Source organism: Callorhinus ursinus, unplaced genomic scaffold, assembly GCF_003265705.2.
Source record: "Callorhinus ursinus isolate GAN/ISIS: 27379988/994484 unplaced genomic scaffold, GSC_fseal_2.0 scaffold5, whole genome shotgun sequence".
NCBI classification, from domain to species: domain Eukaryota; kingdom Metazoa; phylum Chordata; class Mammalia; order Carnivora; family Otariidae; genus Callorhinus; species Callorhinus ursinus.
This window is the reverse complement of record NW_027397067.1, coordinates 81,987,785-81,995,660: the sequence shown is the minus strand read 5'-3', so window position 1 is coordinate 81,995,660 and position 7,876 is coordinate 81,987,785. Positions and strand designations below refer to the sequence as shown.

The 7,876-nt window shown below is 54.4% G+C and overlaps 1 long non-coding RNA gene across 1 annotated transcript; it reads right to left on the bottom strand.

The window, feature by feature from the left end:
- Positions 1 to 5,046: 5,046 nt before the first annotated feature.
- Positions 5,047 to 7,054, bottom strand: LOC141372781 (uncharacterized). Its single transcript, XR_012378189.1, has 3 exons — positions 6,993 to 7,054; positions 6,582 to 6,686; positions 5,047 to 5,954 (listed from the first exon to the last, which is right to left on the bottom strand). It is a non-coding gene; the product is annotated as an uncharacterized lncRNA (long non-coding RNA).
- Positions 7,055 to 7,876: the final 822 nt, after the last annotated feature.

Sequence of the window (7,876 nt, the reverse complement as noted above, 5' to 3'; positions counted from 1 at the left end):
GAGGGGGGTCTGCTTCTCCCTCTGACCCTCCCCCCTCTCATGCTCTCTCTCTCTCTATCTCATTCTCTCTCTCAAATAAATAAATAAAATCTTAAAAAAAAGAAAAAAGGAGTCACCAGCCCTTCCTTCCTGTTATTTGCCTACATGGCAATTTTAACACTTGCTTATATATTAAAGATAAAAGTCCCTTGTCGAGCACTTTTCCTCGGCTTTTAGTTTTTGTTTGTGCATAAGATTGACATTTTCTTTCTTTTTTTAAAGATTTTATTTATTTATTTGACAGAGACAGAGAGCACAAGCATGGGGAGCAGCAGAGGGAGAAGCAGGCTCCCCGCTGAGCAAGGAGCCTGATGCGGGGCTCGATCCCAGGACCATCATGACCTGAGCGAAGGCGGACGCTTAACCAATTGAGCCACCCAGACGGCCCAAGATTGACATTTCTATCATGGAAACTATGAAGCCTTCCCTTTGCTGCTCAGGAAGTCCCTCCACAGCAAAAGCAGAGTTTCTCTGAAGTTGAGTGGTTTCCTCTGAACTTTGATCCATCTGGGTCCCGATGACATTTGGCACAGAGCCAGTTATGACAAAGTGAGGGGCCTGTTCTCAGCCCCTTACAGGAGGTGAGTGAAAGCTGGCAGAAGGTTGTACAGTCTCGTGTTTCCTGACTGGAGACAGCACTTCTCCGAGTTGGAATCCCTTCCTTCCTCCGTGCTCCTAACGCTGGGTGTGGGGGGACAGACAGGGTCTGTGGCTCTGCAGCTCAGCCTCAGGCAGGCCCTCACTTTCCAATCAGCTTGTAATGCCTGTGTCTGACATGAAATTGGGAAGATAAGTCCTTAGAATAAAAGGCTAGAATGGCCTCAGAAAGGTCAAGAGTGGACAAACGGGTAAACTCTTAGAAATGGACTAAAACCGCACACTCTTAGAAATGGACCTCGACTATTCTGATTGCTGTAAATTTGGTAAGCTGGATTTTTACGACTGGTCAATCGACCATGGTTTCCTTTGCTAGAACACGGCCGCCAGCCCCGCCTGCCGGTCAGTTCTGCCTTGGGAACAAGGGCAAGTTCTGCCCTTGGGAACAAGGGCAAGTCCAGGCTTAAAGATGCACCTGCAGTTTCTGCCCCTGCCCTGGCCAGGCATACCGACCACCCTCCCGCCCCGCACGCAGCCGACCCCTGCAAGCCTCGTCAGAGATCAGACCCAAAGGACAGACCTGGGGAGAGTTGGCAAGGAGGGGACTGTGCCAGGACAATGGAGGTTCCAGGGGTCTCTGCCATGTCCCACCCCCCATGCAATCCTTCTACTTGACTAACATCCCCTGTGCACCTCCTGCACCTGGCCCAGAGCAGCAGGACTGACCCCAAGGAGGTCACTCAAACAAGCAGGGCACCAGCCCAGTGACAGGTGCTGGGAAAACCTGTTGAGAAATCGCTCACGGGTGGGGAGCTGACGCACCACCCTTTGGCTGTCTTCCCTCGGCCCCTCCTGGGGGGGTGGGGTGGCTGTGAGGGCGTACATTTGCTCCGGCAGACTTACCTCTGCCCATCCACTCGTCAATAGTGGAGTCAACGGGGTTGTGACGGGCCTTGATTTTTAAAAACTAACACCATGTCTTAAAGATACTTTAATTTCAGGACCAAAATCTGGTTCTTTAAATGGTTGTGTCAGGAGCTGGGGTTCAGCGGCTTCTCCTTCAGTTGGTACTTATTGTGTTTCCAGCTTTTTGTTATTACAGCTCTATAGATTGCCTGCATACCTCTTTGTGCCCAAATCAGTATTTCTGTTGGACAATTCCTAAGAGAGAAATTTCTGGGAAAAGGAGAATTGCCTGCACGTTTAAAATGTTGGTTCTACTAACCAATCGCTACCCCCCTAACCCCCCCAAAAAAGGTTGCATCAGCTTATATGGTGTATAAGCTCATCTCTCCACCCCTTACAAACACAAAGTTCAGCCAGCATGGACATCTTTGCTACTTCCCAGAATATTCAGGAGAAGAGCTGCTTTTCACTTACTTAGTGGTCAGGTGCATTTTCTCACCTATAAACTTCCTACTTATATCCTTTGCTCTTTTTTATGTCGGGATGTATATATTTCATATTAATTTGGGGGCATTATAGGTCTTAGATATTAACCTTTGCTTGTTACACTATTGCAAATATTTCCTCCTTTTTACCGTTTGCTGTTTTTATTTTTTTTTAAGATTTTATTTATTTATATGGGGGGGGAGAGAGAGAGCGAGCATGAGCAGGGGGAGGGATAGAGGGAGAGGGAGAAGCAGTTTCCCCGCTGAGCAGAGAGCCCCACGTGAGGCTCGATCCCAGGACCCTGGGATCATGATCTGAGGCGAAGGCAGACGCTTAACAACTGAGCCACCCGGGTGTCCCTTGTTTGCTGTTTTTACATCTGTTAAGGTTTGTTATGCAAATATTTTTATTTTTGAATAATTTAAACTTTATAAACATTTGTCCAAGCTATTCTGTACTAAGGCTATCAAGAAGAACCTCTCATCTTCTCTAAATTGGGTCGCCTGGGTGGCTCAGTCGTTGGGGGTCTGCCTTCGGCTCAGGTCATGGTCCCAGGGTCCTGGGATCGAGCTCCGCATGGGTCTCCCTGCTCCGCAGGAAGCCTGCTTCTCCCTCTCCCACTCCCCCTGCTGGTGTTCCCTCTCTCGCTGTGTCTCTCTCTGTCAAAAAATAGGTGGGATCTTAAATAAATAAATAAATAAATAAATAAATAAATAAATAAATAAATAAAATGGTTGTTTCTAGATTTCTTTCTCTTGCCCTGCTCCTGCGTCTGCCTGCCTCTGTGTGGCTCTCTCTGCCTGTCCCTACAGCTGGTTCTCTTCTGCTCATTCCAAACAGGTAGGATCTTGTTCCAATGCTGCAGATTTGGGGCGCTGGCCTGAAACCTCAAGTTTATCTTTGCGTTACATTCACACACATGCCCGCATCTGTCTTCCATTTGTCTGTCTGTGCTGCTGGTACCACAATTTCGGAGTATCTCCAGCTTTACTCTAGTTTTGATGTCTGCTAAAGTTCCTTGTTTATTTTTCTTTTCTCTTTTTTCCTAGTATTACATATTTAATCTTCCAGTTGAGTGGACACACACATAAGTCCCACTGGGAAAGTATTTCGAGTGTCTTTAAATGTAATGACACATCTCCCACCATAGCAACAGCCCCAAGGCCGGGGTTAAATGCATGAGAGTGGGGCACGCTTGATGCTGTGGAGACCCCAAGAGGCCACGTGGCCACCGGGCCACCTCTGAGTCCTGAAGGCCAGACGGGGCTTGGGCTGAATTGTTAGAGTTCGCGGGATTCCAGGGGCTACATCTCACCTACAGAGAGCAATTTCTTGGACTCTTTTTTATTTTTCAGAGTTCAGTGTTAAGAGTTGTCAGTTAGGTAATTAATTTACAGTTCTGATGTCAAGGTCCATGCGGGGCCAAGGCCGTCAGTGGGCTCAGGGCTTTGGAGCGGAATGGCACGCGCTCTACTTTCTTCATTGTTAGGCTTACGTTGCATTCATGCTGCAGGTGCATTGTGACAGGCATCCTCCATCTCACTGGCCCTTCACATCCACTTAAAGAGGCAGTGGATACTAGCTTTTTCATACTATGAAGTGAGGCAGGGGTCCCCGAGACCCTGTCAGGTTCGCTGATTCGCTCGAAGGGCTCCCAGAACTCACGAGAGCTGTCGTGCTCACAGTTACGGTTTATCGCAGGGAAAGGACCCAGACCGCCATCAGCCAGGGGAAGGGGCGCCCAGAGCAGGGCCCAGGAGGGTCCATACTGCCTCTCCCCATGGAGTCGCGGGCCCCGAAGTGACAGCACATACAAGTGTTGCCAGCCAGGGAAGCCCCCAGCCTCGGTGTCCAAGGTCTTTATCTGGTTCCCGTCACGCAGACCCGGTTGGCTGCCCGCATGGCTGACCTCAGTCTCCAGCCCCTCCGGAGGCTGAGCTGATACCGTGTGGCCCAGAGCCCCAGGGGAACAAGGACACTGGACTCAGGATGTCCCCGAGCTCAGCGGTGACCTCCCAGCAGCTGAGGACAGAGGCCCGACCTCCCTGGGGCAAGATTAAACTTTTTACTCATGCGGACCCATGCAGCTTCCTGCGTTGGACCTTCCTGCCCCTGTTGCACAAAAGCAGCCCCTCTCCCCTGTTTTGACACAGGCGTCCATGGGATCCTGGTGCATCTTAGCTTGGATTTCAATGGGACCATCCCTCCTCCTGTAAAATGGCCTGAATTGTGTCCTTTCCAAATTCAGAGGTTGAAGTGCTAACCCTCAGGACCCCAGAAGGTGGCTGTGTTTGGAGATGGGCCTTTAAAAAGGTGATTAAGGACAAGATAAGAACAATTATATAATTGTTGTCCTGATAAGGGAAAACCAGGAGAAAGGTCACAGGAGGACTTGGGGAGGAGAGGCGCTGGGTGCTCACCAGGAAGAGGCCCCCGGGGGCCCAGCCCGACCCGCACACCTGGGCCCCAGACTTTCAGCCTCCAGGACCAGGGGACACTAAACGCCGTTTGTAAGGCACCTGGCTCGTGGTGTTTTGTCACAGCAGCCTGAGCCGACCAGCACTCAGACTCTGACCAGGGCCCTTCACCAGATAAAGGAGAAAAGGAGGTGAGAGCCTCCACCCTGAGTGCCTTCTCCCCCAAAGTTTAGTAAGGTCTTTGGGAAGAGCCCGCCTCTTCTGACTGTGTAGGGAGGGCCATGAAGCATACCCTCCTGCCCCCCACAGCCACTCTGTCTGCCAGGCCCCAGCTCAGGGGTCTGAGTTGAGGGATGGGCCAGCCCTGCCAGGTGCTCCCGCGGGTCACCCCAAAACCGCAGCTGAAGCCACCGGGACTCCTCCCGCATTGCTTTGGAAGGAGGTGGACGAGGAGGCACGAATGGCTGGCGCGAATCCTGGCACCCCAGCCTGTGGCCACCTTGTCCCCAGAGGGCACCCAAGTCACTCTTCCTCAGAGCACCCCAAGCACCTCCTGTCTGGCGGCCTCAGCACCACAGGAATGATACACTTTGTGGTTTTGTTTAATGGTTTCGCAAGGCGGAAGGAGGCATTACCCCAGAGACCTTGGGGGAGAACAGAGAACGCATCTCTGCCTGTGCCAGGCAGGCACGCAGCTGGGTTTCAGGTTGGGTTCTCTTGAAGCAGATGCTGAGGCAGGACTCACAGGCACAAATTTTATTCCGGAGGCTTCTGGGGGACCAGTGAGGGAGCAGGGGAGTCAGACACGGACGGGAGGCACCACAGGAAGGGCAAGCTGCAGGCGAGCCCCAGCCTGACCAGCGGCTCTGGGGTACAAGTCAGGCCTCAGGTTCTGCACTCCTAAGCCACGTCCTGGCTGCCGCCCCCCCCTCCCCGCGGGGGCAAAGGAAACTCTCTTCTGCGCCGCTGGGGGGCAGCTCCCTGAGGACTCTGGCAGGGCTGGTTCTGCCAGCTGAAGGGCTGGGGAGGACACCCAGAAAAAGCTGAAGACCCTGGGAGGTTCTCTGCATCGGTGTACTGGGGGTGGGGTACATCTGATGGCCTTGAAGATTTGGGGTAAATTGGCGGGGTCCTTTGTGACCACCCTGCCTAGTCCCCCACCTCTTCTGTACTCTGTCCTGCATTGATGTGCTCACAGACAGCTTGATGGGGATGGGAGCCTCGGGGTCTGGGAGTCCTGAGTTGGGCTGCCTCATGCATGTCCCACACCTCTGGGTCACAGAAAGGCCCCTGGGAGGGTGACAAGAACACTAGCCACAAGCATCAGGCCCATGGCGGTGGCCCCTAGTCCCTGGTTCCCAACTCCGTTACACAGGTCAGTTTCGCAACAGTGGTAGTAGAGGTGCATCTCCTTGACTGAAGCTCTGGCTTGGGTGGGTAGGGGGTTCTCGCAGGACTGCGCACAGGTCTTCACTGCCATGGTTAACTTCTTGTCATGCAGGTCCATGCCTGTCACATGGGGGAAACATCCAGAGGCTGCGGGTCTGCTGACCGTGCCTAGAACCTCCCTCCTGACCCCAGAATGAACTCATCCTGGAGCCTAAGTCCCGAGAGCCCACGGAGCTCCTCTCCGCCTTGGCACCCACCCCAACTGGGTCGGGAGAACTATGGTGGCCCCAGAGCCCCTGGCTGGACCCATGGTTGAGGAGTGCCCTCGAGCCCCGAGTCTGGCTCATGCTATGAAGCCACATTTGGAGTCACAGGAAATCCCCTGAGGATTCTTTCTGACTTCTGGCTTTTTTTTTTTTTTTAGAGAGAGCGAGGTAGGGAGGGGCAGATGGAGAGCGAATGTGAGAATCCCAAGTAGGCTCCCCACTGAGCGCAGAGCTCCATCCCTCCACCCTGAGACCCGTGACCCCAGCAGAAATCAAGAGTCAGATGATCACTGATTGAGCCACCCAGGCGCCCTGGACCTCAGGCTTTTTTTTATGGTGTGAGACTTGTCACACCTCTTCCAGGTAGGGAAGCGGCCCCACCCCATGCCTGCCCTGCCCTGCACCCCCTCCGGGTCCCACCTTACCCTCTTGGCTTCTAGGAAGATGGAACCTGGGAAGAACAGGGAGAAGAGGGACTTACTCAGCTTCTGTGAAAGGCAGGCTTGGGCGCTGCGGGGGCAGACTGTAGGTCCCGAGCACGTGCTCCCCTCCATGTTAGTACAGTTGTGACATCTTAAGGCCCAAGCTGTGGGGGGACAGAGGTCAGCATCAGCCACCGGTGTGCCAAAGCCCCAGGGCCTGGCCATGGCAGGAAGGGAGGCGGGTCCCAATCTGCTGCCCAGGACCTGGGACCCAGGAGAGACTTGGGTGCAGAATCAAGGTGCTCAGGGAGGAGGGGCAGGTGAGGGAGGACCAGGAAGGTCGGGAGAGGCCCCTGGAGGAGGAAATCGGGTGAGCTGAGGAGTGGGTCAGAAAGTACAGCGGAAGCCACGCGGCAGGGAGTGGGAGAGATGAGGCTGGGCAGAGGTGTGTCTCTGTCCTCCCGTCTCACCTCCACCCTGGCACAACAGGGCCACCAGCAGAACAATAGCCCTCATCCTGGCAGCTGCCGCCTGCGCAGAGAGCTCTGGGCTGGGCCAGGCAGGGCCTTATGTAGCTGCCACTCTCCTCCTCCTCAGTGGGCTCCTTCCTCCCACTGGGCGGGTCACTGTCACACGTGTCTTGGACACGACGCCCCGCCCCCACCCCCTGCCCGCCCCGCAGCCTGGACCAGACATACCCCTACAATAAAATGTCCTTCATCCGAGGCTCAGGCAGACAAGTCATCAAGACAATACCTGGCCACACTTCTCAAGTCCTCCATCAAGGACAGAGGCAAGGGGGCTTGGACTCATTAGTTCCTTCTGGGGTCTTTGGGGCAAAGAACGTTGAAAGGAGGCAACAGCCCGAAGCAGCCTCTCAGAAACGTGGAGGGCTTAGAAGTCTCTGTATTTAACCCACAGCTGCGTGTGAAAGCCGCATGTCCGTCTACAAGACGCACATGCCTGGCTTAAGAAAACAATGCTTTAAAGCAGCCCTGAGTACACCTGCTCCGAGAAGTGGCACTCTTCTGTGGCTTCGGAGGCCTGGGGCTCCCACGTACCAGAGGTGCCCACGCGGCCTGGGTGCCCACGGGCGCTCACAGACAGGAGTCCGCGCCCGAAGCCACAGCGCAGCAGGTGGCGGCCTCAGGCATGGAGCTCAGCCTCTCCAGCCTCCCTGCCAGGAGCTAAAGGTCCGTACACCTCCGGGGGGCGCTGACAGGCGGACCAGGTGAGCGGAGGCCTCGTGACCCGGCGCTCAGGGATGGGGGGTCTTTGGGCCCGGGGGGAAATGAGGGGAGAAGGATGGAGAAGGAAGTGTAGGAGCTGTTCTGCAGCAGGGCGGGACTTGGAT